The sequence below is a fragment of the Heloderma suspectum genome, chromosome 3, assembly GCF_057233095.1.
Source record: "Heloderma suspectum isolate Gila_16-S chromosome 3, 16-S_ref, whole genome shotgun sequence".
NCBI lineage: Eukaryota > Metazoa > Chordata > Lepidosauria > Squamata > Helodermatidae > Heloderma > Heloderma suspectum.
This window is the reverse complement of record NC_139460.1, coordinates 193896786-193923276: the sequence shown is the minus strand read 5'-3', so window position 1 is coordinate 193923276 and position 26491 is coordinate 193896786. Positions and strand designations below refer to the sequence as shown.

The following is a 26491-nucleotide window of genomic DNA, read 5'->3' as shown; positions in this document are numbered from 1 at the left end:
TGTCCTTTTTTGTTTTCAGGTCATCTCTAAGCTTTTTGTGAAGCCACATTGGCTTCTTCTGTTGTCTTCTACCTTTTCTTCTTGTTGGAATGGTTTGTAATTGTGCCTTGAGAATTTTCTTTTTTAAAAGCTCCCACCCATCTTGGACTCCTTTTCTCGTCAGGGTCGCTTGCCATGGGACCTTACTTATCATTGTTCTGAGTTTATTAAAATCAGCTTTCCTAAAATCCAGGGTATGCGTTTGACTACATTCGGCTTTTGCTTCCCTTAGAGCCAAGAACTCAAGTATAACATGGTCGCTTTCCCCCAGAGTTCCTGTAACTGCTACTTTATCCACTAAGTCATCTCTTAGTCATCTCTAAGTCATCTAGGTCACAATCAATCAATCTGATCAAGCTTGCGTTTACCATCAACCATCCCATCCAGCCACATCTCTCCCAAGGCTCATTTAGCTTGAATGATGGGGCCTGCTCCTTGTTATTGCCTCAGTAGACCTTATTATCCATCTCCACTCCAATCATGCTGATTGACTGCTTTATTCACATGGCAGTAGTGACGAGTTGACCTGTGCACTCTGAAGGGTCTGTCTCCTAACCATTCCTAGAGTCTGGGCGGTGTCAAAAGTAGGCATCATTGGGCACCTGCTGAAGTCCCACACCCCAGCAGGGGCTCACTGACAAGCAGGCCTGGCCCAATATAGCTTGCTGCCTCAAGTGAGGAGACAGTGCTGCTGCCACTGCCTGCCCACCCATGCCCATCTATTCACTTGTTTATCTGCTTGGCTGGCTGGCTGCTCGCTCCTGCCCATGTGGCTGCTTGTGCCCCAGCTGCAGGGCTCTTGCAAGAGGTCGGCTGAACTCCTGTCAAGCAAGGGAGGGAGTGGCCAGCCAACTGACAGGCCAAGTGGGTGGGTGGGTGGGTAGCAGTGGCTGCCCGTGGTAAGAAGCATCAGCTGGTGGTGCACCCAGCAGGTTGCTCTAGAGAGCCCTGCCAGTTGCTCTGTTGCCGCAGCAAATGCCACAGCGGGAGAGTGGCTGGTGGGGCTCTCAGAGCACCCACTTGAGGGTGGCAGGGAGGCAGCGGCGGGCCCTCCTGGCAGGGACATCTGGGGGGCGGGGGGAGAGCAGCGCAATTCACTGCTCTTCCTGCTCCACCGCCTGATGCAGGCACATCAGCCTGAGTAATGGTAGATCCAGCGCTGCTGACAAGAGTCCCTTGAACTTGTTCCTTGTCTTCACCACTGCAACCTGCTTGTTCACCTTGTCTTCACCACTGCAACCTGCTTGTTCACCTGTCTCTCACTCTGGCCAAGACAGTGGTGGTGGTGAGAAACAGGAGCAGTAGACGCCACTGCCTACTTGCTCCCTGCCTATCAAGCAAGCAAGTGAGAAGGAGGAGGAGGAGCAATAGCAGCTGGTGAAAATGGTGGTGAGAAGGTAGATTCACTGAGGGAGGAGACAACATCCTCTTGACCCCTCTGCCCGCAAAATTATGTGAATAAAAGCCTAGTCTAAAAGCATCCATCAAGTGATTAACATTTTTTAATACAGATAATAAACATAGTGTCAAGGTTACACTCTTTTGACCTGGGCCCCCTGAGCAACTCCTTAAGGATCTCTTGCCTCCTGGGTGGAGCAATCCTGTGGCCGCTAGTCAGCAGCTAGACGGCTATAGGATATGTGGTTTTCTGGGAACTGACTTCAGAGCCCACGCTGCAAGGTTGGTTCCTGGAGGACTGACCTTCCCCCCTTCCATGCTGCCTCGCAGTCAGTGTAGAACAGTCCCGTGCTCTGCGCTCGGAAGAGGAGCATGGAGTGGCCAAAACGGGGCATTCCAGGGGGCGTTCCAGGGCAGGGAAGGTGGAATTGCCGGTACGACACATCCTATGTGTCTTCCGGCAGCCTCCTCCCCTGCTCCACCTTCCCATGGCTAGACAGCCGCAATCAGCTGTCTAGCTGCAGATGCAGGGCAGGAGAAGCGCGGAGGGAGCAATCCCCTCTGCACTTCTCCTGCCCTGCATTGGATAGGTGATCACCTCCAAGTTTGGAGGCGGCCACCTATCCCCATAGGATTGCATCCTAACAGTCCCACCTTTCTTCTTTTAAGTTTCCCCTTTCCAGTAATGTGGGGTTTAGGCTGAAGACATGGGGTGATTAGCACTTCAGACCCTTGGGTTTTAACCACAACAGTTTACTGATAAATTAAAGCAAGCAAATCACAACTAAAGGTATTTATACAATAGAGCTGAGTGATACAAAAGGCCTTAAAAGAAAATAAAAGTTGCAAAACTCAAGTTCCTTTACCCTAGACTTCTCCAGGCTGTTTCTTCAGGCATTGGTCTCCCCAGTTCTGCTCCTGCTGCTCAGATCTGGCTCTCTTCACATCTCCCTCCCTCCTCCCTCAAAACCATTCATTGAAGAAATGAAACTTAACTGGGGAAATGAAACAGAAACTTAGCCAGTGAAATGAAACTACTCCTCTTAGGGATACTTCCTCCCAATAAAAAACTCCAGGCCTCTAGGCCTGATCTTTTCCCCCTTTGTTTCTGTAGGCCTCAGACCTTCACACATGGGATACAATCTTTTATTTGACCTAATGATAATTCTGCTTGGTTTTTTTTAGATGGAATGGTTAGAATAGCAGATATGGAATTAATAGAAAATGTATCAAGGCTCAGAAGGACAGAAATAGCAAAAGCCTGGAAATCTGCTGTTTGCTATCTGACTGGGAAAGGGCTCGCAAGGTCATGAAAAATAATAAAATTTACTAATCTACTTAGAATCAGAGAGGAGCGACACAGAAATTATGGTTTTCAGTTAAAATGGGCCAGTAATCAATATATAAAGTAAATTGATAATATATAAAGTATATTGATTACTTGAATAATCATTTGAGTGGAATGGAGAATATTGAAGTGTTGCTTTGTCTAGGGTATTATATTTGGGAAATATTTTTTCTTTTGTTTATTTAACTTTGTGTTTTACCTATGATTTTCTTACAGAATAAAAAGGAAAAGCAATTACAGATCCATGTTGGACAAATGGATTCAAAGAATGTGAAAAAAAATCCACAAAGCAGTGCAGGTGGGAAAACCCTGTTTTGTAATCTGTTCTTTACTGACTTAACACTTGTGCTTTCCCCTTTTTTGGTTAACATTTTTAATAAGAAAGCAATAATTTAGGGTGCAATCCTATGGGGATGGTCAGCCGGCTCCGAACTCGGAGGTGGCCGACTATCCAATGCAGAGTGGGTGAAGCGCGGAAGAGAGCGTCTCCTCCATGCTCCGGACACCCTACATCTGTGGCTAGACTCCCCATTTTGGCTGTCTAGCCAGGGCGCCTCAGGGTGGGTGGGGGACAGGCTGGATGGAGAAAAGGGAGCATCGTACCAGTGCTTCTGCAGTCTCCTCCCCCAGGAACGCCCCCTTTTCGGCCACTCTGCACTTCTCTTCCGAGCACAGAGCTGAGGACGACCCATGCCTCCCATGAGGCAGCAGGGGACGGGGAGGGAGTCAGATTTCTGGGAACTGAGCTTAGAGCCCTGGCTCCAAGCTCACTTTCCATAAACCAAAAAATCCTATGGCCATCTAGATGCTGTCTAGCAGCCATAGGATTGCGCCCTTACTTTTTAAAATTTAAAATATATAAAAACTTCAGAAATTGTACCAGGCCTGGCATGGGTGAAGGGCAAAATTGTCTCTTGTCAGCATTCACATCACATCGCCATTAACAATTACTGCACTATCAGGGAGATATAATCACACTCTGCGCACCGTAAGAAACATGAAGTAAAATATATACATTAATTTAGCATTATTGCCATTAATAAAGTCTCCACCACCCGATGTGAAAATCACCAACCTTATACTGATTGACATCAGTCAATTTCATACAGGAACGGGACATTTCTGCAACTGAAGCACTGCCTTGAGGGAAAATCATTTAGAACATCTTCCCCAGCCTAGCACCCTCCAGGCCCATGCTGGCTGGGGATGATGGGAGCTGTTGTCCAACACATCTGGTGGGCACCAGGTTGGGGAAGGCTGATTTAGATCCTTGTACAACAAAGGGGTAACGGAACATTTATTCCCACACCCCAATGACTGTGTGCAAAGGAAGGCCCCGAGTCACATAACCAGAAAAATCTCCTCAAAGGAAGTCTTCCACTTCTCTAACCAGACTCATGTCTAGCCACTCAAATACGACCATACACTGTTCATTTTCTGCAGTGTTCCCCTACACATTTCTATGAGACACTGAGCTGCTTGGGGCAAGCTGGTATCCTTGACACAATCAGCCACACCTGAAGCAAACACAGTGTGGTTGGAAGCAATGTGGGTGTTAACAGTTGTCCTGGAGATTAAAGCTAGGGAAGGCGCAGGGACAGACCAGCAGACACTTGTGCTTTTAGAGCGAGACCCCATGCCTGGCATTCCGGAAGATATGCCTGTGCTACCCTCCCAGGGACCTGGAATACCATCTGGGTTGAAGCCAAAAGCAGTGGACTGAAGTAACCTGGTCTAGGTGAGTCAGCTGGGGAAAGTTCACAGCCCTTACAGAGTAACCTTCCACTGATGATTTCACAGATGAAAATAAGGACACTGTTTTGTACTTGCAACATCCTAATTCCCCACCCCCGCCAACAAACATACTATTAAATATTGCTGGGGGCTAATTCTGTATTTATTTATTCTGCAGGAGCTTGTTCTGCACTGTTTGAAAAGCAAATGCAACAATTATAAGTCCAGCTTATTGATGTCCCCAGCCCCAGCTTCCTTATTCTCCCTTAACCTGACATTCTTGACCTATATAGCTCTTCTTCACTAAGCCCACCTCTTCCCCCAACCCCCAATTTTTAGGTTAGAGATGGTTGTAAATAAATCTGTATTATTTGGAAAGACAAAAAGATGTAAAACCAAGACACACACACACACACACACATATATATATATATATATATATATTGTTTAAAAATATCGTTTCAATTAAATGTTTAAAAAGACAGGGGGCACTTTAGCGAAAGAGCAAAGATATGGTAGAAAAACAAATGCTTGTCCTATAATACTCTGCATTTCAAAATTAACTTCCTTTGCTGCAGCATGTAGCAGGTTGTGTTCTCCATGGTGTCTTATCAATTTTCCTGAATAGGCATTTACATCCATATGAACTACCAACAACACGCATTCACCCTTCAACTCAGTGCATTACATTCTAAAGATCCCAGGGAAAGGGCATGAAAATTACAGAAAGGCAGCTGCAGCAACTTATACAGTCAGGGCCGGAAATATTGGAACAAGGATAACTGTTTTGGCAGTTGGCCTCCGTACACCACCACATTGAAGCTGAAAGGAAACACACCCAAATGGGAGCAAAGTCAGGACTTTCAGCTGTAATTCAAGGGGTTTGACGAAAGTGGGGCACTAACCATTCAGGAAGGACAGCCAGTGGCATACACACACACCCATCGTTGGTGGCTCATAAGTAATGGAACAAACCAACATCATTTCAAACTGCAGGATCGCCTTTAATACCTGGATGAAAATCCTTTGCAGTCAATGACTGCCTGAAGTCTGGAACCCACGGACATGACCAAATGCTGAGTTTCCTCCCTCGAGATGCTTTGCCAGGCCTTTACTGCAGCTGCCTTCAGCTGCTGCTTGTTTGTGGGTCTTTCTGCCTTCAGTCTTGTCTTCAGTAAGTGAGAAGCATGCTCTGTTGGGTTGAGATCAGGTGACTGACGTGGCCATTGAAGAACATCCCACTTCTTTGCCTTCAGAACTCTTGGGTAGCTTTTGCTGTATGTTTTGGGTCATTCTCCATCTGCAATATGAGGCAGCGTCCTATCAGTTTGGCAGCATTCGGCTGAATCTGAGCAGAAAGTATAGCCCTGTACACTTCAGAATTCATCCTGCTGCTTTTATCAGCAGTCAGGTCATCAAGAAACACCAGTGACCCGGTTCCATTGGCAGCCATACATGCCCATGCCATAATACTGCCTCCACCATGTTTGACAGATGATGTGGTATGCTTTGGATCATGAGCTGTTCCTTTCCTTCTCCTTACTTTTCTCTTCCCATCATTCTGGTACAAGTTCATCTTGGTTTCATCAGTCCAAAGAATCTTATTCCAGAACTGGGCAGGCTTTTGTAGGTGTTTGCTGGCAAAGGCTAATCTGGCCTGTCTGTTCTTGAGCATTACCAGTGGTTTGCACCTTGTTGTGAAGCCTCTGTATTTACATTCATAAAGCCGTCTCGTGACTGTAGATGTTGACAGTGACATGCCTACCTCCTCAAGAGTATTCTTAACCTGGCTAGATGTTGTGAAAGGGTTCCTCTTCACCATGAGCAGCATTCTGCGGTCATCCCCTTTAGTTGTCTTCCGTGGTCTTCCAGGCCTTTTGCTGTTGCTGAGCTTGCCAGTTAATTCCTTCTTTTTCAGGATGTTCCAAACTGTTGTGGTGGCCACTCCCAATGTTTTTGCTATCTCTCTGATGGGTTTATTTTGTTTCCTCAGCCTAATGATGGCCTCCTTCACTTGCATGGACACCTCTTTGGACCTCATGTTGGGAGTTCCAGTGAACAGCTACCAAATGCAAATGTAAGACTCAAAATATAATAAGATAATATTATTATCTGATAAAAGATAATCAGCTTTTATCTTCATGATTAGTCATGGGGTACCCAGGAAACAGGCCACAGCTCACCATGCAGCTGCTTGTCAGCCATTCATTCCATTACTTATGAGCCACCAACGATGGGTGTGTGTGTATGCCACTGGCTGTCCTTCCTGAATGGTTAGTGCCCCACTTTTGTCCAACCCCTTGAATTACAGCTGAAAGTCCTGACTTCGCTCCCATCTGGGTGTGTTTCCTTTCAACTTCAATGTGGTGGCGTACAGAGGCCAACTGCCAAAACAGTTACCTTTGTTCCAATATTTCTGGCCCTGACTGTATGTACAAAATCAGTCAAAAGGCAAAACTGGACAGAAAAGGAACTATAAGGTACTGAAGAGAGAGGCAGAAAAGAGGGACTGTCCCTGGTTAATAGGGCCATTTGGGGGCAGAACTAGATGTGACAACAGAAACAGGATTGCAGGGAAAATAGCAACCTTGGGTCAAGTCCCCCCTCCTCTCTATGTAAAGAATGGATAGGCAATGTAGCATTGGTGAGCCCTAGTGCGCCCTCGAACACCTTTCTTCGTGCCTGCTGAAGTGCCCTACCCCTCCCACTTTTTCTTTTACATTTTTTTAACTAACAAAATTGCTTACTGGCAGCTGGAATTGCTTCAAAGCAACGTAAAGGCCTCTAGCTGCTCCCATCTTATTTTCCCATAAATGCCTCTGGGCCACACGGGGGGCTCAGAGCCATTCTTAGGATATGAAGGTGGCAGGTGGCTGCAGGCCAATGCTTTCATGTGCAGCGCACCTGTTTTGTGGTGGTGCCCAGAGCAATTTCTCAAATTTCCAGATGTGCCCACAGACCCCAAAAGGTTGCCTAACTCTGATGTAAAGTGTAGTTATAGAAAGAAATCCACAACCACCCACCCCCAGCAGAAAATAATAACTGGCAAGGAGAAATGCAGTCTGTGACAGTGCCATTTCACGCACTTCCATAACTACACGTTACAGTGAAGGAATGGGAGAGTTTGATCTGGGAATTGTGCTTTTCTCAGCAACCCTGTGTTCAACGTGTTTCCCTGTTTCAGCCTTGGCGTGCATGGAGAGCTCTGGGTTGAACTAGAGCTGTATCACCTGAGGCACTGGATTCTGCCACCTAGTCTTCTGCAACCTAGTGCCTTCCAGATGTGATGAACTACAACTCCCATGATCCCCAGCCATCTATGCTGGCAGCAGATTATAGGAGCTTCAGTCCAACACATCTGGGGGGCACCAGTTGGGGAAGGCTGCTGTAGCCCTTCCCAGACTTGGCTAATTTGCTACCTCTTAAAATACCATTAGGGAAGACAGTGGAGTCAGGTTTAATGTGACCCATCTTCTGGCTGGCACTTTGTTCTTTCTCATCGTGTACGTGGAACTGTACATGATGCTTGTAGCCAGAATTAAATTCATTTCATGCAAACAATAGCGCGATACTTGCTGGGGGAAAATGGAGATGAATGGCATATGCTTCTCTATTTAAACCAAGAAGCTCTGGGACAGCTAAATATAGGCACTCAGTAGGAATTTCACACAGTATCCTGGCATTTCCTGAGAAAAAGTCACGTGTGCCAGGAATATTGGCACCATGACTGAGGGACATATCCTAAATATTGGGAAGGATCTGCAACAATTGGCTATTGCTTGCCCCATCAGGAAACTGGGGAAACTGGTTACACAAGTTAGATGGCACTTTGCCCTTTGCCTTTTTAGTTTTGGATCTCTCCCACTCTCTGTTTTCATAAAAGTAAAAACCTAATTCTGCAAAAAAAGAGATAGAGAACAAAACCAGCTGTGTTTTTTTAAACAGTTGAAAAATGAAACATTTGCAAAAGAACATCCCAAATACCATTTTCTAAAATAAAGATTACAAATAATTCTCAGAGAAGCAGCTTACCATCCCCTAGCCCAGCTCCCATAGTTCTTTTGTATTCTCTCCTAGAATGGAAATGGATCCTTCTTGAGGCTGGCTTCAAGGCCAGCATCAATGATGGACTTGACTGGGGACATCCCAAGGGCCCACACCCCAGCAGGGGCTCAGTGATAACAACCCCCCATGGACTTGCTCCTCCTCTCCATCATTACAACCTGCTTGTTCACCTGTCTCTTGCCCTGGTCAGACAACAGTGGTGTTGAGAAGAAGCAGCAATAGATGCCACTGCCTACTTGCTCGCTGGCTTTCTGCCTGTCAAGCAAGTAAGTGGTAGCAATGATGAGAAAGAGGAGCAATAGCTGCTGGTGACAATGGGAGTGAGAAGGTTGTCTCACTGAAGGAGGGGGTCTATTGAGGGTAGGGATGTATGGACTTTGTAAAATCCATTCCATCTGCGTTTCACAGATTGTCAGGTGCCCTTTGTTCCATTATCCGCTCATTGGTGGAATTGGATTTTTTCCCAATTTCCTGAATTTGCACAAATTCGATTTGCACAAATTCACACTTGAAAAATGCACAAATCCCCCCCAAAAGCGCATTTCTATGCTTTAGCCCATGGGGAAAATGTGCATTTTTGGCTGTTTTTTTTAAAAAGCTATTTTTCTATGACTAAATTTGCATACAATTCTGGAAAGTAAAAAAAAAAAAGGTCCAGAAGTCTGTGGAATCCGTGTGACTCGGGAAAAGCCAGTCTGCTGCAGAATCTGAGGGTCGTATTCATAGAAATCCGAACACATTCCGTTGCAGATTTTTCTGACATCCCTAATTGATGGTGTCTTGGCCAAGGGCACTCAAAAACCTGGAGCCTGCACTGGGGATGTTCACACGTCATGACAGCCCACCATGGGTTACTTAACCATGATGAGGATGTGTGTGTGTGTGGGTGCTATACATCAGCTTGTGCTTTCCCTCAAAGACTTACTTTACCTACCGTATGTGATGTCTTCTTGATCCTCTTAGCCCTCCAGTTTGCAGAGCTCACACCTGCACCAAAAGCTTCACTTCAGATCTAGTAAGGGCTGATTGTCCTCAGGGTCTGCTGTACAAAAAGAAAATGGGCTAGCCTAGTCCAGGTGTTACTGAAATCACAAATAAACAGATCACAGAAGCCCCAACTAGTCATGGGCCTTTGAAATCAGGACAGCACACACCAGACAAACTCAGTGTCATGATTCAAGTGGTCTGCCCCATCCTTGTATTATTACAGGTGAAAGTACAGAGCATCAATCACATTTTGGTAGGTTAAATTTAAGATTCATTAAATGATTCATTAGATATTGCTACTAATCAAAACTTTTATGAAGCACTATTTCTTGATTTCCACTCACATTTAAAGGATTGTTAAAAAGGTGACCAGGTATAAAGGAGGACAGAAGTTCCTTTTAACAGTTGCAAGACAAATTGCAGTTGCTTAGTTCCCCTCTTTTACACAAGTATTAAAGGTACAGGAACCCCATCCTTCTTTGTATCTAACTGCAGAAACTATTACTAGTTTCATTCATCAGATTGCTAAAATGGCCTAGAAATGACCAAGGCACTGGTATTAGTGTGGAAGAGAGAGGGGTTCAAAGCCTCGCTCAGCCACAGACACTCTCTTTGTGACACCCAAATTATCATCTTCTTTTATTGCTTAAAGCAATGAAGAGGCAAATAATTCTCATTGCTTTAAGAATGGAAGATCTGTTGCAACAGATGCAAGGAATTAACTGGCCAGGTTCTGACTAGGCACACTGGAGTTTGAATTCACTCTTAATTCCTGTCAGTATTTATGTTCTAAGATCTGTGAGAGTTCATATGTGCAGAAATAGGCAGCACCACAAGATTCTTTCATTATTTGGATACTCCCTCTTAAATCAATAAGAAAGAAAATCTTCCCTAGAGTTTCATCCCAGTTACATTTTCATGTTGGCTATTGGTGGAAGTGATCATTTTGAGAGAAGAAAAATTAGGCAGATTTTGTTTTGATTACATGCAATTACAGCTACCAGCCAATTAAAGCGTTTTATTTGATTAATTATCTGCCTTAAGCCGATCAATTAAATGTAAACAAATTTGCATATTATCAAAATTTTATGTAAGTGCTTTTTTAGATATTGAAAGAAGAGCAAGGTAACATACAATTTTACAAAACAGAAACTACCTTCAATAATTCTCTTTTGATCTTCTATTACAATAGCAGACACACACAAAATAACTTCAAAAAATAAACAAGTGTCTTTAATTCATAAGCACGCTGATTAAAATTTGCCCTTACTCATTAAAATGGCCACAACCAATTAATCAACTAAACTTTTTGTTGATTAATCTACCAATTAATGTATTAATCTTATTAATTAATCTTATCTACTATGATTTGTACCTTGAATATAATAAATTTGATTACAGCGCTGAAAGGTGAGTCAAGATCTTGGGTAATCATTGTGTTTTCCCAAGGAGGATCTATCTTCTTTTGATCTGAATGGAATTTCAGCACATGTAACTCTATGTTGAATTGCAGCCAGTATCTGGCATTTAATATCCTTTTACAATTTTGTCATAATATCAGGAGCGTGCTGATGGGTCTTTGACTGGTGGATTAAGCGATGTTGGGCAGGGATTCAGTCTGTCCACCACCATCTCACTCAAGTCAAAGGAGGAGGGACTGTAAGAGACTAGCCATACCAGCCAAGGAAGCCTCCTTGCTTCCGGTAGTCCAGAGCAGGTCACATAATACTCCCTGATTCCTCTAAAAGTGTCTGGTTCAGACTTGCTTACTAGTCTGGGCAACTAAGGGCTCAATCCTGTGCAAGTTTAGACAGAAAGAAGTCCAATAACTCCCAGCATGCCCAAGCCAACATGGCCAGCTGGGGCATGCTGGGAGTTGTTGGACTTCTTTCTGTCTAAACTTGTATAGGATTGAGCCCTAAAAGACCTGCTCCTGGTGGATATACACTGCCCCAGCTTTCAATTATGCAGGAGTCAGGTCTGAAATGTAAGAAATGCATCTTTGCACCAATGAAAATGGCAATGAAGCCTCGTCCTCCTCAGATGTATATTTTGTTTCTATATGATTAACTGAATTCAGTTTCTGATAAGCCGTACTAGAGTAACTTTAGGGGCTCTAGAATGGCACATGCTAAGTTTGATGGGTACTCAAGGAAGCTCAGCATAAAGACTGCAGTGAGAATTGGATCAGAAGCCACATCAAAACCATTGACCTTGCTGACTGAGGATTGTAGAAGTTGTAGTCCAACACACCTGGAGGGCACCTGGTTGGGGAAGCCTGATCTAGAGTGTACAATTTAACTTGTTGTTGTTCAGTCGTTCAGTCATGTCCGACTCTTCGTGACCCCATGGACCATAGCACGCCAGGCCTTCCTGTCCTGCACTCTCTCCCGGAGCGTGCTCAAGTTCATATTCATTGCATCAGTGATGCTATCTAGCCATCTCATCCTCTGCCGTCCCCTTCTCCTTTTGCCTTCAGTCTTTCCCAGCATCAGGGTCTTTTCCAGAGAGTTTTCTCTTCGCATTAGGTGGTCAAAATATTTGAGCTTCAGCTTCAGTATCTGTCCTTCCAATGAGCAGTCAGGGTTGATTTCCTTTACGATGGACTGATTTGACCTCCTTGCAGTCCAGGGGACTCGTAAGAGTCTTCTCCAGCACCACAGTTCGAAAGCATCAATTCTTCGGCGCTCAGCCTTCCTTATAGTCCAGCTCTCACAGCCATACATTACTACTGGGAAAACCATAGCTTTGATTAGATGGACCTTTGTCGGCAAGGTGATGTCTCTGCTTCTTACTATGCTGTCTAGGTTTGCCATAGCTTTCCTCCCAAGGAGCAAGCGTCTTTTAATTTCATGGCTACAGTCACCGTCTGCGGTGATATTGGAGCCCAAGAAAGTAAAATCTGTCACAGCTTCCATTTCTTCCCCTTCTATATGCCAGGAAGTGATAGGGCCAGATGCCATGATCTTCGTTTTTTTAATGTTGAGTTTCAAACCAGCTTTTGCACTCTCCTCTTTCACCCTCAACAAGAGGCTCTTTAGATCCTCTTCACTTTCTGCCATTAGGGTGGTATCGTCTGCATATCGGAGGTTGTTGATAATTCTCCCAGCAATCTTAATTCCGACCTCTGATTCATCCAACCCGGCATTTCTCATGATGTACTCGGCATATAAGTTAAATAAGCAGGGTGACAATATGCAGTCTTGTCATACTCCTTTCCCAATTTTGAACCACTCGGTTGTTCCATGTCTGGTTCTGACTGTTGCTTCTTGACCCTCGTACAGGTTTCTCAGGAGACAAGGAAGGTGGTCTGGTACTCCCATCACTTTAAGAATTTGCCACAGTTTGTTGTGATCCACCCAATCAAAGGCTTTAGCGTAGTCAATGAAGCAGAAATAGACGTTTTTCTGGAATTCTCTTGCTTTCTCCATGATGCAGCGAATGTTGGCGATTTGATCTCTAGTTCCTCTGCCTCTTCAAAACCCAGCTTGTACTTCCGGTAGTTCTCGGTTCGCATACTGCTGAAGCCTAGCTTGTAGGATCTTGAGCATCACCTTGCTGGCATGTGAAATGAGCGCAATTGTGCGGTAGTTTGAACACTCTTTGGTGTTGCCCTTCTTTGGAATTGGAATGTAAACTGACCTTTTCCACTCTTGCGGCCATTGTTGAGTGTTCCAAATTTGTTGGCGTATTGAATGTAGCACTTTAACAGCATCATCTTTTAGGATTTTAAATAGCTCCGCTGGAATACTGTCATCTCCACTAGCTTTGTTGTTAGTAATGCTTCCTAAGGCCCACTTGACTTCACTCTCGAGGATGTCCAGCTCAAGTTCAGTGACCGCACTCTCCTGGCTATCAGGGACATTAAGATCTTTCCTGTATAGTTCTTCTGTGTATTCTTTCCACCTCTTCTTAATCTCATCTGCATCTGTTAGGTCCCTGCCTTCTTTGTCCTTTATCATGCCCTTCTTTGCACAAAACGTTCCCTTGAGATCTCCGATTTTCTTGAAGAGATCTCTAGTCTTTCCCATTCTGTTGTTTTCCTCGATTTCTTTGCATTGTTCATTTAAGAAGGCCTCCTTGTCTCTCCTTGCTATTCTCTGGAACTCTGCATTCAGTTGGATAGATCTTCCCCTTTCTCCCTTGCTTTTCACTTCCCTTCTTTCCTCAGCTACTTGTAAAGCCTCATCAGACAGCCACTTTGCTTTCTTGCATTTCTTTTTCTTTGGGATGGATTTCGTTGCTGCCTCCTGAACAATGTTACGGACCTCCATCCATAGTTCCTCAGGTACTCTGTCTATCAGGTCTAATCCCTGAAATCTATTCCTCACCTCCACTGTATATTCATAAGGGATATGATTTAGGTCATACCTGAATGGTTTAGTGGTTTTCCCTACGTTCTTCAATTTAAGCCGAAATTTTGCAACAAGAAACTCATGATCTGAGCCACAGTCAGCTCCAGGTCTTGTTTTGACTGACTGTATAGAGCTTCTCCATCTTTGGCTGCAAAGGACATAATCAATCTGATTTCGATATTGACCAACTGGTGATGTCCATGTGTAGAGTCGTCTGTTGTGCTGTTGGAAAAGAGTGTTTGCTATGATCAGCATGTTCTCTTGGCAAAACTCTATTAGCTTTTGTCCTGCTTCATTTTGTACACCAAGGCCATGCCTGCCTGTTATCCCAGTGATTTCTTGTCTTCCTACTTTAGCATTCCAATCCCCTATGATGAAGAGGACATCTTTTTTTGGTGTTAGTTCTAGAAGGTGTTGTAGGTCTTCATAGAAGTGATCAGCCTCAGCTTCTTCGGCCTCAGTGGTTGGGGCATAGACTTGAATTACTGTGATGTTGAATGGTTTGCCTTGGATTCGTACTGAGATCATTCTATCATTTTTAAGATTGTACCCCAGGACTGCTTTTCCCACCCTTTTGTTGACTATGAGTGCTACTCCATTTCTTCTAAGGGATTCTTGCCCACAATAGTAGATATGATGGTCACCTGAATTAAATTCGCCCATGCCTGTCCATTTTAGTTCACTGATTCCCAAGATGTCAATGTTCAATCTTGCCATCTCATGTTTGACCACCTCCAGCTTACCTTGATTCATTGATCTGACATTCCAGGTTCCTAAACAATATTGTTCTTTACAGCATCGGATTTTCTTTTCACCACCAGACACATCCACAGCTGAGTGTCCTTTCGGCTCTGGCCCAGCCGCTTCACTCTTTCTGGCGCTACTTGGAAATACCCTCTGCTCTTCCCCAGTAGTATATTGGACACCTTCCGACCTGAGGGGCTCATCTTCCGGCGTCATCTCTTTTAGCCTTGTGATACGTTCCATGGGGTTTTCTTGGCAAGAATACTGGAGTGGGTTGCCATTTCCTTCTCCAGTGGACCACATTTTGTCAGAACTCTCTGCCATGACCTGTCCGTCTTGGGTGGCCCTGCTCGGCATAGCTTATGGCTTTACTGAGTTACGCAAGCCCCTTCGCCACAACAAGGCAGTGATCCATGAAGGGGACAATTTAACTAGATTGGTATAAATAATGCATATTGTGAGTTTTGAATCCCTCACCTGCCCACCCAAAACCTGAATGAGGTGAACTCTTGCAGAATGAGGTGAACTCCTGAGCTCTAAGCAAAATCCGTCTGTTCTTTTTACAGGTTATCTTCCCAAAGGGATGTAACAGGCCTGAAGGAAAGGACTACATGCATAATCAGAGGCTGTGATTATCGAAGAAATGAAACAAGCCAAAGATCATAAGGTTAAAGTTGTGAAGCGCCCATTTGGAGTAAAGAATCTATTCAAGGCTGAGGAATGTGGAAAGGCCCATCTGTTGTGTCAATGTTTTACTAACCATCTTATTTCTTGTTTCTCTTGTCTGTCTTATTTGCCTTCCATTTCTTTTGCACCATGATATGACCCAAGACATCTTGATGCCTGAGGCAGAAAATTGAAATGGCACTCCATCCCCCAGTGATAACAAATCTAACACGAAACTAAATAATTGACTGTTTCCTGCTTTCTACTGGTACCGTAAAATCTGTTGCTTGATGACAAGGAGTTACCTCACCGTACCCAATGGTAGGGCTGATTATGTTTGTGCCATTTAGTTCTGTTGAGTTTTATTTCTGACTAAAATCTTCTGCAGGCAGGGACCCCACATTGAACACAGGCAGATGATGTTCTATGGGAGGCATTAGGAGCCTTTTTTAAAGCTGAAGGCTGCATTCCCGAGGAGAGAGTGGTTGAGGGCTGCATAAGGGTGTGGTCAGGGCCAAATCAAAAATTACATGGGGATACCCCATTCACATACACCCATATACACCCCATTCACTTTCATCCATCCATCCTTACCCCCCCTTCACACACATCCATACATACCCCCATTCACTGTCATTTTAACCTCCCCTCCCCCAAGATTCCCCCCTGCCGCTCACCATATTGGTGGGAAAATACACAGAGCTGTCAGTAGTGGAAGAGATTGTTCTCTTCTGCCATCAGCAGTTTGCTTGGCTTTCATAATGTCTGCTGAGAAAGAAGCTTCCCAGCATGTAAATTCTGAAAGCTGCCAATGGAAGAAGAGAGGTGGAGGCTGAGAAGGAGAGATGTGGGCCAGATGGGAATGTGCCGTGGGCCACATTTGGCCCACGGCCTGGCAGTTTCCCACCCCTGTTCTATGGCAAGGACTGTGGGCACAGCCCTCTGTGAATGAGAGGAGATATTTTGGAGTAGTATGACATGGCATTGTCACATGGGCCCATTCATGCTATTGGCCTAATTAGATTAACAATACTGATGTATGTGGCTGTAATGCTGACCTGGTTCTTTCAATGTGAATAGGATTGTGCTTAGTGTCCCCAGTCCCCTGTGAGTGTGACTCACAACAGTGCACTAATGTCAGGGTCCCTGTGGCCAACCCTTTGTTGTTCTTTTTTAATCTATTTGTATTATTTTGAATATAAAGAAAAAATCCTACATTACCAAGGCTAGAAATCACATACCCAAAATATATAGGCTCAAACTCATACTTCAAATCAATAAATAGGAAGCCTTCTGTATAAAAGCAACACTTCCCTCCTAATACTTCCCCAAATATCCATTTCAAAGAAATCAAAGTCACATCTACTTTGGGCTCTTTTTCTCCTTCAGTGCCTACTGGATCCAAGAAACCTTGTTCTGCAACAGACCAAAGATTCCTGCCCTTTTTGCATCACGGAACACAGGCTTTTCTGGATGGATTCATGTTACCACTTTTTTATATCTGGGTTGTCTGAAACCCTAAGAATTTGTTTGCTCTTCCAGGGTCACAGACAGCAGGATACAGATGAACCCATTTGGCTTCATGGATGCGTTCCAGATCTCTAGTGGTAGTTGTAGGCAGAGCTAGGGTACATACCCTGAATTTTTTCTCTGTCACACCAAATGCCAGAAGAGGAAGGGTGAGGGTGGAGTTGGGGGTTGAATATAAATAGTGTACCAATCCTAGAAAATCCAGTCAGAAAACCCTGTCTCTCCATCACAGTCTTTCAACACATGCAGGAAGTAACCACCCATGGAAGAATACACTGTGTTTTGACTTTTCAACATTTGGAATTAAGTATGGTCTGATTCTGAATCCTCCCCATTGCAAAATCCCTGTTTCAAGATTTGAAAATGTCTGTACTTTTACAGCACAAAGTTATGCATGTTTGCATGGCTCTAAGTCCCACTGCATACAAATTTACTCTCAGATAAATGTGCATAGGTTAGCAACCTTATGACCAAAACAGACTTTACTTTAAATGTCATTTCATATTTACTCTAGAGTAGGTGCAGGGGGCTCTATCTGGATTGGGACTCTAGCATGGGGGGGATGGGGGACTTTAACCCTTCCCCCCTGCAAAATTATTTATTGTAATAGAAATTGCAGGCACCTCCCCCAACCCCCTGATCTGGATTGGGCCTATAGTGCAGGATGAGGGTTGGATTAAAGGATGAAGGTTGGATTAAAGTCTGCCTTCTCTAGAGTAAAAATGAAAGAAAAACATACCTGCTAGCAATGTCTTTAACGTAATGTCTGTTTTGGCCCTAATGCTGCCCATCCTAGGCACATTTACCTAGGATTAATGTTTAAAGTAATGTCTGTTTTGTACCTTGATTGTCCAATGGAACAAATCACTATTTGGAATTTGGCAGGTTCTTTTTATAAATCCATGCTACTCTTAATCTGTGTCTTCTTTTTCCTATTGAGCTTACATTTCCAGCTTCCCCATTTCATTTATTTCTGTACATTTATTTAATATGATCTGGCTGCTAACAATTGTGATTGTTGATATGTAAAGGAAAAATGCAGGCTAAATGCATCTATTTACTATACATTTAGCCCACATTTTTCCTTTATATATAAAAAATCACAATTGTTAGCAGCCAGATCAGATGAGACCATCCCACTTGGGTTGATCCTATCTTGGTATTGCACAGTTCATGTTTTATCTGCTAGATCCTCTGCTGTCTCCCACCCAATGGACAATGAAAACCATAATATTGGTTTACATAGTTTGTTTGCCTGACAGCACTGTGATTTTGCATTTCAGTGCAACCTCTGAAAATCTAACAGACTAACCATAGTACGTGTTCCTCTGATCTCACAGTTCTGAAAAGAAGGATTTTCAAAATTTAAAGTGGAGAGTTGATTCTGTACAATGCACTACAGAGTGTGCGAGGACCTGAAAGAAGGCTACATGGATGCTCTTTGCATTGTGAAGTGGTTCTGAATCACTTGAGTATTGCTATAATTATCTTGCAACCAACCAGTGTTACTTGGGTTGCAGGTAGAAGGCAGGCATTTCACTTCACTGCATGCTAGGAAGATTACTTATTTATAATTGATTGATAGTCCTATAGTGCTGATTTGCTGTAACCTTGAAGGACTTCTGAAAAATTAAAGGAATTGTGTTTCCAAAGTCCAAGAAAATTTCAAATAAGTTCAGCCCACAATCGCTGTGGAGTTTCCGCTCTTTAAGGGAAAAGCCACACACAGTGAATGGGCTCTTTTCATCTCATCTGCCTTCTCTGGAAACCTTGGTTGGAAACTCTTGCTGGCTGCTTAGGAAAACTACATGACTGTCATCAGCAGAGTTCTTGCCCTCTCTTACAAGTGAAAGTTTCTCCCCCTTGACCCTCTCTTGCTGGCAATTCAAGGAACCTTAAACGTAAGCACGTAGGAGGTAACCTCCATAAACAAGCATATGCAAGGTGGAAGGCTGCAGAAATACTTCCTGCTAAGGATTTACTGAACAGTGCCCCAGCCTGCTGCTTTTATTCCACCGTCAGCGGCTTTCCTTTGGCTTTTCCTGACAGGGAATGAAAACCAAGTGCTGCCAAGGTGGTTTGGGCTCCAAGCCTGACTTGGCTGCCGTCTCTCCTTCCAGTGCTACTTGGCTTCCTATCCCATTGCTCCCTTTCCTGCCCAGTTTATTATGGGCTCTGCATTTCACACAGGGTGATGACACTGCTCTGGCTTACAGTATTCCTGATACCTCTCAAGCTGTACAGCTCTAAAATCAGGAACAGAAGTTCTTTAAGGAGAATCAGGGACAAAACGGCTTTAAATGACTTCAGTCACTTCCCATAAACAATGGAAGGGATTAGTTTTAAGGGATTCACTGGCCATCTTCTGTAATGTGGATGATCTCTGACCTGTGGGCCTAATACAGCCCCTGCTGGGGCCCAATCTGGCCTGCTGAGGCTTGAGTGCCCTCTGTGGGCCAGCCCTGCCCTCTGTCTTCCCAAGACCCACTCCCTGTCCAAGTCTTGGCTCTTCAAGTCATCTCCCAACATGGTTCCATCACCTAGCCATCCCACTGGATCCTCCTGGCCTGGCTATAAATGTTTCCAGGTCAGGCCTACATTTTTGCCTAAGCCACAGCCAGGCTTTGGCCTTATCTATGTGGCATCTTTGCTTGTCTAGTTTCTCAAGATATTTCAGCTTCAGATGATGCTGATCCCACTCAGTTTTGATTTGTCTACTTATGTGAGCAGTGCAATGTCTGAAGAAGAAAACGTCCATGAGAACATGGCTCTCCTCCATCTAAATGATAATCACAGGGATTTGCAACCACTTACATAAGCAGTTATTAGCAAGAATAAGCCAGCTCAAGGTCATTTCCTGGGCTGGACTAACTCCTCGTCTCTCTGACTAACTGCTCTCCTCCCAGGCTGACAGTTGCCCTATCTGCATCCTGCTTCCCTCTGCCATTGTTCCAGCCTTTATCTGTTGGACTCCTTGGATGAGATGCTTGCCTGCAGTTGACACATCCTCCTCCATGTTGATCTTCTGCTCTGCATTAATGCAGAGCCACTTCCTAATGCACAGCTACATTCCCGTCCCTGGTCCTGATCCTGCTGGGAGTTGTTCCTCCACATGCTGGCCTGCCAGTGGCACAACACAAACACTGGCTCATTTTAAACAGGATTGCAGGTTATGACTTGGCATTCCCTTCCTAAGGCCTTGTTTAAGTCTAGGGCAGGACCTTTTAGTCTGTCACTGTCACAGGCTTAGGGTAATCGTCTTGATTTGGCAGCTGGGGTGTATTGGAGGATGTGTCCTATCCCATACAGCAGGGGCAGACAACTTGCGCTGCTCTAGGTGTTTTGGCCTGCAGCTCTCATTATCCCTCACTATGGGCTATGCTGGCTAGGGGTAATGGGAGTTGTAGGCCAAAACACCTGGAGGGCCACAAGTTGCCTACCCTTGCCCTATAGCTTTGCTGAGATCTTACAACTGGCTGTGGTGTCACTGTTCAGAAGTGGATGTAAGAGCAACAGGGTCCCAGTCCTGCAAGCTGATTACCACTCAGATTATAACAGCCTTAGAAACCCTTGTGTAACCTTTGTCGCCAATGTTTTCCTTTTTCCTGCCTTAACTTCTTATTTTGTGTGTGAGTGCTGTTACCAAACAATATAATTCAGTGAACAGGCAACAACAGTGAACCTGCTTCAGCATAACCATCACTGCAATAAACAGAACAAGTCCATGCATTTCAACGGGTTGTGCTCAGGAGAATTCCCAGCAGCCTTTGCCCAAGGTGACTGTTACATTTGGGACGCAGAAACACTCAAGTCTAAAAAATTAAGTGTGCTTTATTCAGCTTGGTACAGATTTAGCCCATAAATAGTGTTCTATTCTAGGAGGACAATACAGGGATGCATGAGGGGGAGACAGGGGAAGTGCTACCATGGTGATCTTCTTGGATCTCTCAGCAGCTTTTGACACCATTGATCACAGTGTCTTACTGGATCAACTCCGCAGGATGGGAGTTGGGGGCACTGTGCTACAGAAGTTCTGCTCCTACCTGCAGGGCTGATTCCAGAGAGTAGTATTTGGGGATCCCCATGGCTATTAAGCTGTGGGGTGCCACAGGGTTCTATTCTATCCCCCATGCTGCTCAACATCTATATGAAGCCATTGGGTGAGGTCATTAGGAGTTTGGGGGTGGGGTGTCACCAGTACACTGATGATGCCCAGCTCTATTTGCCCTTGTCGTCGGAGTCGGCTGAGGTGGTGAAGGTGCTGGATCTGGAGGCTATAATGGGCTGGGTGAGGGCCAATAAACTGAAGCTAAATCCTGACAAGACAGAAGCTCTGTGGACTGGTGGTTCCTGAGTCCGGGAATTGGGTAAGCGACCTGTCCTGGACAGGGTTGCACTCCCCCTGAAGGAGCAGGGGAGTAGCTTGGGAGTACTCCTAGATCCTTCCCTGTCACTGGAACGCCAGGTGGACTCCATGGCCCGGAGTACTTGGGGCCAGCTTCGGCTGATACGCCACCTACGGCCTTTCTTGGTCAGGGATAACCTAGCTACAGTAGTACATGCACTGGTAACTTCCTGATTAGACTACTGCAATGCACTTCACAGAGGGCTGCCCTTGAAGATGACTCAGAAGTTGCAGCTAGTGCAAAATGCAGCAGCTAGGCTGCTCTTCTGGAACATCTCATAAAAATAATATAACACCAGTTTTAAAGGAATTGCACTGGCTGCCAGTACGCTTCCGGTCAGAATTCAAGGTTTTGGTGGTGACATTTAAAGCCCTAAGCGGCTTGGGACCTTGATATTTGAGGGAGCGCCTCTCCCTATATATTCCTGTCCAAGGACTGAGATCTGTTGGAGGGGTCCTCCTCTGTGTCCCCCTAGTGCGAGACATACACTATGGGAGAGGGCCTTATCTGCTGTGGCAACTCGGTTGTGGAATGCACTCCCCGTAGAGGTATGATTGGTGCAGACATTGGTCTCATTTTGGTGCCAAGTAAAAACATGGCTTTTTACCAAAGCCTTTGAGGGCTAAAGGCATTCCCTAAAGTAGCACGCTGTTTTACCTCTTTTATTGTTTTAGATTTTAATTGATATTAGCTTGTTTAATGGTTTAGAATGTTTTTAGAAGTTTAAATTATTTATTGTTTTATACAGCTTAAACTGATTTTATCTGTATGCCACCCTGAGATCTTAATGATATAAGGCAGGATACAAATGTTTTAAATAAATAATAAAAATACATTAAAAATGAGGGACAACAACTAGAACTGGCAGTGAAAATACCCCAGTAGCTACTGCCACACATTACAGCAGTCAAGTATCATATGTTACCTAGGAGAAGAGGGCAAAGAAAAATATAGGCTTCAGGCTGGGTTTGTCTAGACTAAATATTAAGACAAAATTACTGCATACTTGCAAGCACATAGTTTGGGATATGTTTGTACCAGCTGCAATTTGTTTTGTGGGCCAGTTGTGCCATGAAATTATCACTTGCTTAATGTTGGCCTGGGGGCCCCATTCTCACTTGATTGACACATCTTGAATATGGGCATTTGGCTAGTGACTAATGGCAAGCAAATCGGGTTTGCCCCAGACATGGGGATAAGAGCATAAAAGTATAAGAAGAGCTGTGCTAGATCAGACCAATGGCCTATCTAGCCCAGCATCCTGTGGCCTCAGTGGCCAACCAGATGCCCCAATAGGAAGTCCATAAGAGTAACAGCACCTTCCCTCACATGTTGCCCAGCAACTGATACTGAGAAACATACTGAACCTGATTCTGGAGGTAATATATAGCCATAATCACTGGCAGCCTTTGGTAGCCTTGTCCTCCATGGATTTGTCTAATCCCCTTTTAAAGCCAACAAGGTCAGTGGTCATCTCTACATCTTGTGATAATGAATTCCATACTTTGGCCATGCGAAGAAGTGCTTCCTTTTATCTGTTCTGAATCTACCACCATTCAGCTTAGGGGTGGCATGGGAGTCTGAGGAAGGGGTGGAGTCTGATGGACTCCCCCCCGTCTGGCCTCCTGGACCCTGCTCACCAAGCTGTGGGGCACAGACAGACCAAGCTGACAAGTGCCCCGGAGATTAACTTGTACCAGAATGATGGGAAGAGAAAAGTAAGGAGAAGGAAAGGAACAGCTCATGATCCAAAGCATACCACATCATCTGTCAAACATGGTGGAGGCAGTGTTATGGCATGGGCATGCATGGCTGCCAATGGTACCGGGTCACTGGTGTTTCTTGATGACCTGACTGCTGATAAAAGCAGCAGGATGAATTCTGAAGTGTGTAGGGCTATACTTTCTGCTCAGATTCAGCCGAATGCTGCCAAACTGATAGGATGCTGCCTCATATTGCAGATGGAGAATGACCTAAAACATACAGCAAAAGCTACCCAAGAGTTCTGAAGGCAAAGAAGTGGGATGTTCTTCAGTGGCCAAGTCAGTTGCCTGATCTCAACCCAATAGAGCATGCTTTTCACTTACTGAAGACAAGACTGAAGGCAGAAAGACCCACAAACAAGCAGCAGCTGAAGGCCTGGCAAAGCATCTCAAGGGAGGAAACTCAGCATTTGGTCATGTCCGTGGGTTCCAGACTTCAGGCAGTCATTGACTGCAAAGGATTTTCATCCAGGTATTAAAGGCAATCCTTCAGTTTGAAATGATGTTGGTTTGTTCCATTACTTATGAGCCACCAACGATGGGTGTGTGTGTATGCCACTGGCTGTCCTTCCTTAATGGTTAGTACCCCACATTGTCCAACCCTTTGAATTACAGCTGAAAGTCCTGACTTCACCCCCATCTGGGTGTGTTTCCTTTCAGCTTCAATGTGGTGGTGTACAGAGGCCATCTGCCAAAACAGTTATCCTTGTTCCAATATTTCTGGCCCTGACTGTGCTTTCTTGGCACTGTTACTTTACCATGCTGGTGACCTCCTGGACTTTGTGCTACCTTTCCTGATCTGCAGTGTGTATTCTAGCTGAGCATCTATTACTGTGTTTTTGCACAACCTCCAATTATTTTGGAGAGATTTAATCCTCTTGACTCCCCACCCCCACCCCAAATTCCTTTTTACCAGTTCCCTCATTTTAGATAAGTTTTCTCTTTTGAAGTCAAATGCAACTGTATTGGACTTCCTTAGCAATTTTCCACTTACATATAAATTAAATCTGATAGCCCTGTGGTCATTGTTTCTGACTGGTTCAAAAACAGGTCTTGGGCAGCTCTTCAGGTTAAATCCAGGATCCCCTCCCCTCTGGTTGGTTCTATGAGCAACTGTTAAGAGTGTCTCCTCCATGTGTAGCACAGGCCTGTCATCCAAAATGTGGCTTTCAGAAGGGAACTAGAAGTGAGGACTGCATGTCATTCCACATTTTTCTTAGCTTTGTGGCATCTGCATAGCATGAAGAGCCCAAGCATAATTTATTTGGGCCTGGGACTACCCTGTTGTAACATTGGTCCTCTTCACCCTCACAAAAGGCCTTGTCTGTTTTGAAAACTAGAGGATTAGTTCTGTAGGGCCCCTTTTAAAATGTCTCCCCGCACCCAATTTGTATTTATAGCCAGACATAGCCGTATGGCATGTTTGTATGTTAATTATACACAAATGACAAATGCCCTTGAGATACTGTTACCTCTCCCTGGGACCTAGAGTTAGTTCTGTGCATTCTCACACACATTCTGAAGCCTGTAAATCCTGTCGGAAACCTTGGTTCCGGAGGATCTCAATGTCCCTAATTAAGGTGCTTGTACCTCCCTCCTGCCACCAGGTGGACATTACACCTTGTTAGCTTCTCCTGCCTTTGCGTAGGAAACACAAGCAGGAAGTGTTGGAACTCTGAGCAAATTACTTAGGGAGGCACACTTCTCTGTCTCTCAAACAATAAGTCTCTCAAACTTGACAAGGGGCCAATCTACACTGGGCTTTTACTCCAGTTCTACTCCGCCCCCAAGATGATTGAGTCAGGTGACTCACACTCCTCCCCATAGCTAGCATGGCATTTATTTCCCTAAATGCGTTTTTTTCCCCCCCAAAGTCATTGGCCGAATCTACATGGAGATGGTTTTTTGAGGCAATTCCATTTAAATACGGATTTTTATGAAATCGGGTTAGCTCCTCCTGGGGCAAATGGTAGCCAGTACTGTGGTGCATTCATAAAAAATTCCCCACTTGCATGGGGCAAAGAGCACCTGAAACTGCATTAGTTCATGTGTTAGGTGGGCAGAGCAAATGAGTGGAGGCTAGCTGTCCACCAGAGCAGCCCAGAGGAATCTGGGGGCCAGGGCAACTGGGGGGGGGGGGCTGTCACACACAAACATTACAATAATTTTGAAAATATATGTAACTGAAAGACCATAAATCCCATAAAAAATTCCCAGCTATAGTATACAAATAAATACCTACATAATTAAAAAGTATCAAAATATTTGTACCTAATAACTAATTATTAGTACATTTAATCTTTCTTCAATAGCTAATTAAAAATATTTCACGCCCAATGGTAAAGTGGGTTTGGAGAGCAGCGTCCCCTCCGTTACTGGGCCGAGTATTTTCATGTTTAAAAGAGATGTTGTTTATCTCTTACAAACTGACCATTTTACCGGAAATTGTGGTGAAAAAAATGGTTAAAATGTACTATTTTTCATTTAGTTAAAAGTGCTGGGAGAAAAGGTATATGGCCGCCTCCTCCCCTTACAGCCAACCCTATCCTCCATTCACTACACCTAGAAGAAGTATGTGTAACCCACTGGTATATTTTTCTTTAAGAATTCTGAGTGGGAATATTCCTGCACATGCTCAGTAAAGGAGTGAGATAGGGAGTGGCCACTATTTTAGGCAGTTACCAAAAGGTGGTGTGGAAGAAGCTTGCTTGCTCCTCCCTGTAAGACCCTGAACACTTGAGACAGGTTAGTAGGGAGGTCCCCTTTTGATTTTTTTTTAAAGAGTCATGATTCCCCCCCCCCCCAACATCATGAGTTTATGTTCTTTTATATTGCATAAAGGGCTGTTTGAAAAGTTTGTTCCTGTGTTGCAGGATCCTGGTCCACCTTGAGAAGATTGCTGCGGAGCTGGAGCGAACTGAGACTGTTTTTCTTCTTCGGCCAGCAGAAAAATCAAGCTTCAGGGAGAAGTTTTATTTATATTTTTGTTGTGGGCTCAAGCTAAAGACAGAACTTTGGGAGGGCTGTGCTCTGTTTTATTGTTTTGGTGATAAGTGTATTGTTATGCATGTAAAATCCTTACAAGTGTATTATTAATAATTAAGAAATTAAAATGATATATGTTAACAAAACCTTTGCTGTGTGTCCCTTTAGAGACCCTGAAGAAAAGTGTTACATATGCACGCAGAGCTTTCAGTGGCGTAGTAACCACTGCCAAGAATCAAATTCTGAGCTGCTTCCTCAGCTTGTTTTTGTCAGAAGCCTGGAATAGAATACAATATTAATACAAAACACCATGAGCTGATAGTTCTGTTCAAAACAAGAAATAAAATACTATGCCTTGTACCACTGTAATGCTATTCACACTCAAGAGTGCAAGAGCCATTGCACTAGTTCTGACTTCACAGTGAAAATGCATATGATTGAAAGGCCTGCGATGAGGCACCACATAGCCAG

The 26491-nt window shown here is 44.4% G+C and overlaps 1 long non-coding RNA gene across 1 annotated transcript in view; it reads left to right on the top strand.

Annotated features, from left to right (window-relative positions):
• LOC146350577 (uncharacterized) overlaps positions 1–26162 on the top strand; it is a 70602-nt gene extending 44440 nt beyond the window's left edge. Inside the window, exons 2-6 of the long non-coding RNA XR_014789321.1 lie at positions 3002–3083; positions 6513–6596; positions 15237–15337; positions 23234–23507; positions 25909–26162. This is a non-coding gene — a long non-coding RNA (uncharacterized LOC146350577). The remainder of the gene's footprint in view (positions 1–3001; positions 3084–6512; positions 6597–15236; positions 15338–23233; positions 23508–25908) is intronic.
• Positions 26163–26491: the final 329 nt, after the last annotated feature.